General features: G+C 39.0%; 1 pseudogene; it reads right to left on the bottom strand.

Annotated features, from left to right (window-relative positions):
• Window positions 1-1,210: 1,210 nt before the first annotated feature.
• Window positions 1,211-1,489, bottom strand: LOC101106253 (small nuclear ribonucleoprotein E-like; annotated as a pseudogene).
• Window positions 1,490-10,134: the final 8,645 nt, after the last annotated feature.

The raw sequence follows: 10,134 nt of genomic DNA, 5'->3' as shown, positions 1-10,134 counted from the left end.
GTGCTAGTCCTAAAGAACATCCTTGCCAATGAGGAGACACAAATATGTAGGTTCAATCCCAGAGTCAGGAAGATCCCCTGGAGAAGAAAACTGGCAATTCACTCCAGTATTTTTGCCTGGAGAATCTCATAGACAGAGGAGCCTGGTGAACTACAGTCCATGGCATCACAATTAGTCAGACATGACTGAGCATGATCCAACTATGAAAATGAAAGTGAAAGTCACTCGGTCGTGTCCGATTCTTTGTGATCCCATGGACTTATACAGTTCATGGAATTCTCTAGGCCAGAATACTGGAGTGGGTAGCCTTTCATTCTCCAGGGGATCTTCACAACCCAGGGATAGAACCCAGGTCTCCCACATTGCAGGTGGATTATTTACAAGCTGAGCCACATGGGAAGCCCAAGAATCCTGGAGTGGGTAGTCTATCCCTTCTCCAGCAGATCTTCCCTGCCCAGGAATCCAACCGAAGGCTCCTGCATTGCAGGAGGATTCTTTACCAACTGAGATATCAGGGAAGCCCATACCCTATAAATCATATGAATTTTATATGTTTTTAAGAATGAGCTCATCATTGTACACACACACACACAAACACACACACACACTTCCTGGGATTGTCTAGAAATCACATTGGTTCGAGGCGATCTTGAATATTCATAATAAGTATGAATATTTCTTTTCACACTTTTCATCATGAAAAGAGGAACTTTTCATCTTATGGACGTAATATTTTTCTAAATTGCTTTAATTTCTTTAAATACAAACTCCATGTAGACATATTATAAGTTATAAAATACATTTATTCCTAATTAGTTTTATTTTCTTACATTACAAGCGATATTTTCAGATTCATTATTATTTTTTATGGAGTATAGTTACAGGCAGTATTATGTTAGTTTCAGGTGTACTGCATAGTGATTTGATATTTGCATGCATGATACAGTAATCCTCATGGTAAGTCTAGAAATCATCTGTTCCTATACAAAGTAATTATATTATTGATCATGTTATTTATGCTGTATATTTAATCCCTGTGGTTTATTTTTATAAAAACAGGCCCCCAGCATTTATTGTTATCTGGTAATTGTATAAGGATGAGCAAATCAATATGAATACATGTTTTAGAACTAACTGACAAAGTCTCTAACAAAGGACACCTAAAAAATGAACTGTTTTTTCAAATGTTTTCTTTCTTCATTGATCATTTCTAGTTGGATACACTTTGGAGCAGTATAATGTTATCTCCACTTAGCATTATCTGACCCATTTATTTTCTTGATTTTGTTTTAGATTGACTCTCTTTTGCATCATCTAATACAAGGTTTATACACTCATCAAAACAAATGATACAGCCCTCTAGCCACATATTCACTTGCTCATAAAGCCACACCTGAATCTGAGATCTATTTTCCAAGTATCTGAAGATGAGCTTGATGGGCTGCACTATCACTATTTGTATGCTCAGGCCCTGACCCAAGTACTTCATGGTGGAAGTTCACAAAGACCTGTGGCTTATTTATTTCATAATTGGAGATTTGAACCTCTTAATAACCTTTACCTATTTTGCCCAGACCACACCTTCAACACTTATATCAAACATCCATTTATTCTCTGAATCTATGAGTCTATTTTCATTGTTTTGTTTTTTGTTATAAATAAGATCATGTGGTATTTGTCTTTTCCTATCTATTTCACCTATCATAATTCCCTCTAGATCGATCAATGTTGTCAGAAATGGCAGTATTTAATATTTTGTAGTTTAATAACATTCCATTGTAAATATATATCACATGTTTTTAATAGCCTTCCAAGCTTGTCCCTCTTAATTTTCACCAATGTTTCAACCACCTAAAATACTTGCCAATTCTTTAGACACATCCATGACTTTGTAATGCTTTTCCATTTATTTGGGAGGTTTGGACTGTGAAGAAGGCTGAGTGCTGAAGAATTGATGCTTTTGAACTGTGGTGTTGGAGAAGACTCTTGAGAGTCCCTTGGACTGCAAGGAGATCCAACCAGTCCATTCTGAAGGAGATCAACCCTGGGATGTCTTTGGAAGGAATGGTGCTGAAGCTGAAACTCCAGTACTTTGGCCACCTCATGTGAAGAGTTGACTCATTGGAGCAGACTTTGATGCTGGGAGGGATTGGGGGCAGGAGGAGAAGGGGACGACCGAGGATGAGATGGCTGGATGGCATCACTGACTCAATGGACGTGAGTCTTAGTGAACTCCGGGAGTTGGTGATGGACAGGGAGGCCTGGTGTGCTGCGATTCATGGGGTCTCAAAGAGTCGGACACGACTAAGTGACTGAACTGAACTGAACTGAACTGTTCCATCTTCACCTGTCAATCCCTTCAATTCCCATAGAACTCAGCTTTCTTCTATAACAGCACTTAACACTTAGTTACCCAGTCATCTATTTATGTATCTAATCTTTTACTAGGTTGTGAGTGTTTTAAGGTCAGAGGTCATGCTTCATTCATCTATTTATCTTCAACTGCCCTTTGGGCTCTCTCATAGTAGCCACTTGGTCTGTGTTTGTTGACTAAATGAAGACCCAAGTTTTTCTTAACAAATTTATCAATGGGAAAGTCAGAAGGAAAGGACCTGGAAAGACTGGTGAAATAAAACTTGAAACATGGGTCACTGAACTAGAATGTGTAAAAAACGTTGTCATTTTAGTGAGATAAGTATGAAGTCCTGTGTTTTATTTACAAAATTCACTCCACAAGTGCCATTTCGAAAAGGTGGTATATTCATTCATGAAAAAATGACCAAAGGATGAAAATTTCATTTGTGCTAATAATAAGCCAGAATATTTACAATTAGATTATTTTACACACTTACCCACCTACCCAGTTATTAGCTAACATAAGCACCAGGGCCCCCTTGATGAATCACAAACTTAGGTGTCATGGCAAAGGGGCTTGTGTCATAGCTCATAGCTATGATGCTATGAGCCATGCCATGAAGGGTCACCCAATACTTCATGAGTCACAGTGAAAAGTCCTGACAAAAGTTGGCCCACTGGAGGTAAATGGCAAACCGCTCCAGTTTTCTTGCATGGAGAACCTCATGAACAGTAAGAAAAGGAAAAAAAAAAAAAAAAAAGATGTGACCCCAGAAGATGAATTTCCAGGTTGAAAGGTGTCCAATATGCTACCAGAGAAGTGAAAGTGAAAGTCACTCAGTCATGTCCAACTCTTTGTGACCCCATGGACTGTACAGTCTGTGGGATTCTCCAGGCCAGAACTGGAGTGGGTAGTCGTTTCCTTCTCCAGAAGATATTCCTAACCCAGGGGTCAAACCCAGGTCTCCCACATTACAGGTGGATTCTTTATCAGCTGAGTCACCAGGGAAGCCCAAGAATACTGGAGTGGATAGCCTATCCCTTCTCCAGCAGATCTTTCTTACCTAAGAATCGAACCAGGGTCTCCTGCATTGCAGGTGGATTCTTTACTAGCTAGGTTACCAGAGAAGGCCATAAAGGTAAGAATGGAGGTCATTTACGAATAGAATGAAGTGGCTGGGCCAAAGTGGGAATGATGTGTGGTAAGAAGCCCAATGCTGTAACATTGGATATTGCATAAGAATCTGGAATGTTTTGTCCAGAAATTGAGGTAAATAGGGCATGGTCAAGCAGGAGATGGTAAGATCAAACATCGACATCTTAGGAATCAGTGAACTAAAATGAACAGGTGAATTTAATGTAAAATAAGTGAATTTAATTCCAATGACCATTATATCTACCACTGTGGGTGAGAATCCTGTGGAAGAGATGGTGTAGCCTACATAGTCAACAAAAGAGTCTGAAATGCATTAGCCACGGACAATCTCAAAAACAGCAGAATGATCTCAGTTCATTTCCAGGGCAAACCATTCAACATCACAGTAATCCAACTCTATGCCCCAACCACTGGTGTTGAACCAGCTGAAGTTGGCAATCTATGAAGACCTACAACACCTTCTAGGACACACACACACATACAAATGTCCTTTGTATCAATAGCAAACTGGAATGCAAAAGTAGGAAGTCAATAAATACCCAGAATAACAGGCAAGTTTGGGCTTGGAGTGAAAAATGAAGCAGGGCAAACATTACCAGAGTTTTGCCAAGAGAATACACTGGTCATAGAAAACATCCTTTTACAACAAACCAAGAGATGACTCTGCACATTGACATCACCAGATGGCCAATGCCAAAATTAGATTGATTATGTTCTTTGAATCCAAAGATGGAAACATCCTATACAGTCACTAAAAATAAGACATGGAATTAACTGTGACTCAAATTATGAGCTCCTTATCAAACAATTCAGACTTAAGTTGAAGACAACAAGGAAAACCACTAGGACATTCCAGTATGACATAAATCAAATTCCATAAGATTATACAGTAGAAGTGACAAATAATTTAAAGGCTTAGATCTGGTAGACAGAGTGTCTGAAGTGCTATGGAGAGAGGAGCATGATGCTGTACAGGCAGCAGTGACCAAAATAATCCACAATAAAAATAAACACAAAACTGTAAAGTGGTTCTCTGAGGAGGCTTTACAAATAGTTGAGGAAAGAAGAGAAGTGAAAGGCAAGGGAGAAAGGGAAAGATAAAACCAAATGGATGCAGAGTTCTAGAGAAACAGCAAGGAGATAAGAAAGCCTCTTAAATGAATAATGCAAAGATATTGAGGAAAAGAATAGAATGGGTAAGACTAGAGATCTCTTTAAAAATTGGAGATATCAAGGGAACATTTCATGCAAGGATGGGCACAATAAAGGACAGAAACCATAAGGAACTACCAGAAGCAGAAGAGATTAGGAACAGATTGCAAGAATACACATAAGAACTATACAATAAAGGTCTTAATGACCTGGATAACCATGATGGCTCACCTAGAGCCAGACATCCTGGAGTGTAAAGTCAATTCGTCCATAGGAAGCATTACTATGATCAAAGCTAGTTGAGGTGATAGAATTCCAATTGAGCTATTTCCAATCCTAAATGATGATGCTGTTAAAGTGCTGCACTCAATTCAGTACAGTTGTTCAGTCTGACTCTTTGTGACCCATAAACTGCAGCATGCCGGGCCTCCCTGTCCATCACTAACTCTCAGAGTTTACCCGAACTTATGTCTATTGAGTCAGTGATGCCATCCAATCATCTCATCTTCTGTCATATCCTTCTCCTCCTGCCCTCAATATTTCCCAGCATCAGGGTCTTTTCAAATGAGTCAGATCTTTGCAACAGGTGGCCAAAGTATTGGAGTTGCAGCTTCAACATCAGTCCTTCGAAAGAACACCCAGGACTGATTGCCTTTAGGATGGACTGCTTGGGTCTCCTTGCTGACCAAGGACTCTTGAGAGTCTTATCCAACACCATAGTTCAAAAGCATCAATTCTTTGGTGCTCAGCTTTCTTTATAGTCCAGCTCTCACATCCATACATGACTACTGGAAAATCCATAGCCTTGACTAGATGGACCTTTGTTGATAAGGTAATGTCTCTGCCTTTTAATATGCTGTCTTGGTTGGTCCTTCCAAGAAGTAAGTGTCTTTTAATTTCATGGCTGCAATCACCATCTGCAGTGACTTTGAAGCTCCCCAAAATAAAGTTTGACACTATTTCCACTGTTTCCCCATCTATTTGCCATGAAGTGATGGGACTGGATGCCATGATCTTAGTTTTCTGAATGTTGAGCTTTAAGCCAACTTTTTCACTCTCCTCTTTCACTTTCATCAAGAGAGTCTTTAGTTCTTCTTCATTTTCTGCCATAAGGGTGGTGTCATTACATATCTGAGATTATTAATATTTCTCCCAGAAATCTTGATTCCAGCTTGTGCTTCATCCAGCCCAGCATTTCTCATGATATACTCTGTCTATAAGTTAAATTAGCAGGGTGACAATATACAGCCTTGACGTACTCCTTTTCCTATTTGGAACCAGTCTGTTGTTCCATGTCCAGTTCTAACTGTTGCTTCCTGACCTGCATATAGGTTTCTGAAGAGGCAGGTCAGGTGGTCTGGTATTCCCATTGCTCTCAGAATTTTCCACAGTTTATTGTGATCCATAGAGTCAAAAGCTTTGGCATAGTCGATAAAGCAGAAATAGATGTTTTCTGGAACTCTCCTGATTTTTTGATGATCCAGCAGATGTTGGCAATTTGATCTCTGGTTCCTCTGCCTTTTCTAAATCCAGCTTGAACATCTGGAAGTTCATGGTTCATGTATTGTTGGAGCCTGGCTTGGAGAATTTTGAGCATTACTTTACTAGCGTGTAAGATGAGTGCAATTGTGCAGTAGTTTGAGCATTCTTTGTTATTGCCTTTCTTTGGGATTGGAATGAAAACTGCCTATTTCCAGTCCTATGGCCAGTGCTGAGTTTTTCAAATTTGCTGGCATATTGAGTGTGGCACAGCATTATTTTAGTATTTAAAATAGCTTAACTGGAATTCCACCACCTCCACTATCTTTGTTTATTGTGATGCTTCCCAAGGCCCAGTTGACCTCACAGTGCAGGATGTCTGACTGTATTGATTATCTGGATTGTGAAGATATTTTTGGTACAGTTCTTCTGTGTATTCTTGCCACCTCTTCTTAATGTCTTCTGCTTCCATTAGGTCTATACCATTTCTGTCCTTTATCGAGCCCATCTTTGCAATAAATGTTCCCTTGGTTTCTCTAAATTTTTGAAGAGAGCTCTAGTCTTTCCCATTGTATTATTTCCCTCTATTTCTTTGTATTGATCACTGAGGATGGCTTTCTTATCTCTCCTTGCTATTCTTTGGAACTCTGTATTCAAATGGGTATGTCTTTCCTTTTCTCCTTTGCTTTTCACTTCTCTTCTTTTCATATTTGTAAGGCCTCCTCAACAGCCTTGTGTTTTTTTGTTTTTTTTTTTTTTTTGTGTTGTGTTTTTTTTTTTTTTAATTTCTTTTTCTTGGGGATGGTCTTGATCCCTGTCTCCTGTACAATAGCACGGGCCTCTGGCTATAGTTCATCAGGCACTCTCTCTATCAAATCTAGTGCTTTAAATCTATTTCTCACTTCTACTCTATAATCATAAGGAATTTAAGTCATACCTGACTTAATGGTCTAGTGGTTTTCCCACTTTCTTCAATTTAAATCTGAATTTCGTGATAAGGAGTTCATGATCTGAGCCACAGTCAGCTCCTGGTCTTGTTTTTGTTGACTGTATAGAGCTTCTTCATCTTTGACTGCAAAGAGTACAATCAATCTGATTTCAGTGTTGACCATCTGGTGATGTCCATGTGTAGAGTCTTCTCTTATGTTATTGGAAGAGGGTGTTAGCTATGACCAGTGTGTTCTCATGGCAGAACTCTATTAGCTTTTGCCCTGCTTCATTCTGTACTCCAATGCCAAATTTGCCTGTTACCCCAGTGTTTCTTGACTTCCTACTTCTGCATTCCAGTCCCCTATAATGAAAAGGACATATTTTGGGGGTGTTAGTCCTAAAAGGACTTGTAGGTCTTCATAAAACCATTCAACTTCAGCTTCTTCAGTGTTACTGGTTGGGGCATAGACTTGGGTTACTGTGATATTGAATGATTTGTCTTGGAAACAAACAGAGATCATTCTGTTATTTTTGAGACTGCATCCAAGTACTGCATTTTGGACTCTTGTTGACCATGATGACTACATTTCTTCTATGGGATCTCTGCCCACAGTAGTAGATATAATGGTTATCTGAGTTAAATTCACCCATTCCAGTCCATTTTAGTTCACTGATTCCTAGAATGTCGACGTTCACTCTTGCCATCTCCTACTTGACCATTTTCAATTTACCTTGATTCATGGACCTAACATTCCAGGTTGTTATGCAATATTGCTCTTTACAGCATTGGAAATTGCTTCTATCACCCATTACATCCACAACTGGGTATTGTTTTTGCTTTGGCTCCATCCCTTTATTCTTTCTGGAGTTATTTCTCCACTGATCTCCAGTAGCATATTGAGCACCTACCGATCTGGGGAGTTCATCTTTTAATGTCCTATATTTTTGCCTTTTCGTATTGCTCATGGGATTCTCAAGGCAGGAATGCTGAAGTCATTTGCCATTCCCTTCACCAGTGGACCACATTCTGTCAGACCTCTCCACCATGAGCTGTCCATCTTGGGTGGCCCCACGTGGCATGGCTTGGTTTCATTGAGTTAGAAAAGGCCGTGGTCCATACGATCAGATTGGCTAGTTGTCTGTGATTGTGGTTTCACTCTGTCTGCCCTCTGATGCCCTGTCTCAGTGCCTACCACCTTACTTGGGTTTCTCTTACCTTAGACTTGAGGTGTATCTTCACGGCTGCTCCAGAAAAGTGCTTTCACTGCTCCTTACCTTCGACGTTGGGTAGCTCCTCTCCACCGCTCCTGCACCGTGCAGCCTGCTACAGTCAATACATGTGAGCAAATTTGAAAACCTCAATGGTGTCCACAGGACTGAGAAAGTTAGCTTTCATCCCATTCCTCAAGAAGGGCAATGGCAAAACATTTCACAAACTAGGAAGGTAATGCTCAAAATTCTTCAAGCTAGGCTCCAGCTTCACATGAACTGAGAATTTCCAGAAGTTCAAGCAGAATAATCAGATATCAAATTGCCAACATTTGCTGTATCTTGAAAAAAGCAAGGGAGTTCCATGAAACCATCTACTTGGTTTTGTTGACTATGCTAAATCCTTTGACTGTGTGAATCACAACAAACTGGAAAATTCTTAAAGAGATGGAAATGCCAAACCACGTTACGTGCCAAACCACGTTGCCAAACCATGTTACCTTCTTGACTTATATGCAGGTCAAGAAGCAACAGTTAGAACTGGATATGGAAAAACTGACTAGTTTAAATTTGGAAAACGAGTAGGATAAGGCTGTATATTGTTACCCTGTTTATCTAATTTATATGCAGAGTGCATCATGTGAAATGCTTGGCTGGATAGATCACAAGCTGGAATTGAGATTGCTGTGAGAAACATCAGCAGACTCAAGGTATCCAGATGATGCCACTCTAATGGCAGAAAGTGAAGATAAACTAAAAAGTCCATTGATGAGGGTGAAAGAAGAGAGTAAAAAAAGCAGGCTTGAAACTCAACATTCAAAAGCTAAGAGATTGGCATTTGGTCCCATCACTTCATGGCAAGTATCATTTGAAATAAGCACAACTGCCTATGCCACCAAAAGAGACTTACTTCTGATCTAGGACACACACAGACTGAAACTGAGAGAATGGAAAAAAAAAAAACAAAACAAAACACTCCATATAAATCAAAACAAAAAGAAATTTGGTGTAGCAATAGTTGTATAACATCAAAGAGATTTAAAGAAAAAATAAAAAAAAAAAGATTGTAACAAGAGACAAGGAAAGATCAATCCAGGAAGAAAGCATACCAATTGTGTACATATGCATTTAACACAGCAGCACCTAAACACATAAAACCAGCATTATGAAACAGTAAGGGATGAACTGACAGTAACACAATAATAGATGATAAGGAACAAATACCCCACATATATGAATAGACAGATCATCCAGACAGAAATCAATAAGGAAAAACTATCCTTAGATGACATATCAGCCCAGATAGGCCTAATGGATACATATACAAAATGATATCACATCCAAAAATGATAGAATTTACATTCCTTTCAAGTGTACATGAAACATTTTTCAGGACTGATAATATGCTAGGCAACAAAGGAAGTGTCAGTAAATTCAAAAGGACTGAAATCACATCGAGCATCTTTTTTGACTACGATTATATGATCACTAGAAATGAACTGACAGAAAAGAAAAAGAATACTGCAAAAAATACACAGGAAGTAGAGTTTAAATAACATATTACTAACAGTCAATGGGTAACTGAAGAGATTAGAGAAAATCAACAAATACCTGAAGACAAATGAAATACAATAATTGAAAATTGATGGGAGACAGTAAAATCAGTTCTAAAGGGGATGCTTACAACAATGCAAGCCTACCTCAGGAAACAAGATGAATTTTAAATAAACCCTCTAATTTTGTGCCTATGGAACTAGAAAAAGAAGTACAGACAAAACCTCCTATTAGTGGAAGAAAAAAATAAAAATCAGAGTAGGCATATATAAAGTAGAGACTGAAAAATAATAGACAAG

Source organism: Ovis aries, chromosome 4 (assembly GCF_016772045.2).
Source record: "Ovis aries strain OAR_USU_Benz2616 breed Rambouillet chromosome 4, ARS-UI_Ramb_v3.0, whole genome shotgun sequence".
NCBI lineage: Eukaryota > Metazoa > Chordata > Mammalia > Artiodactyla > Bovidae > Ovis > Ovis aries.
Note: the sequence above shows the minus strand (reverse complement) of the source record. Positions and strands in the feature narration are given on the sequence as shown.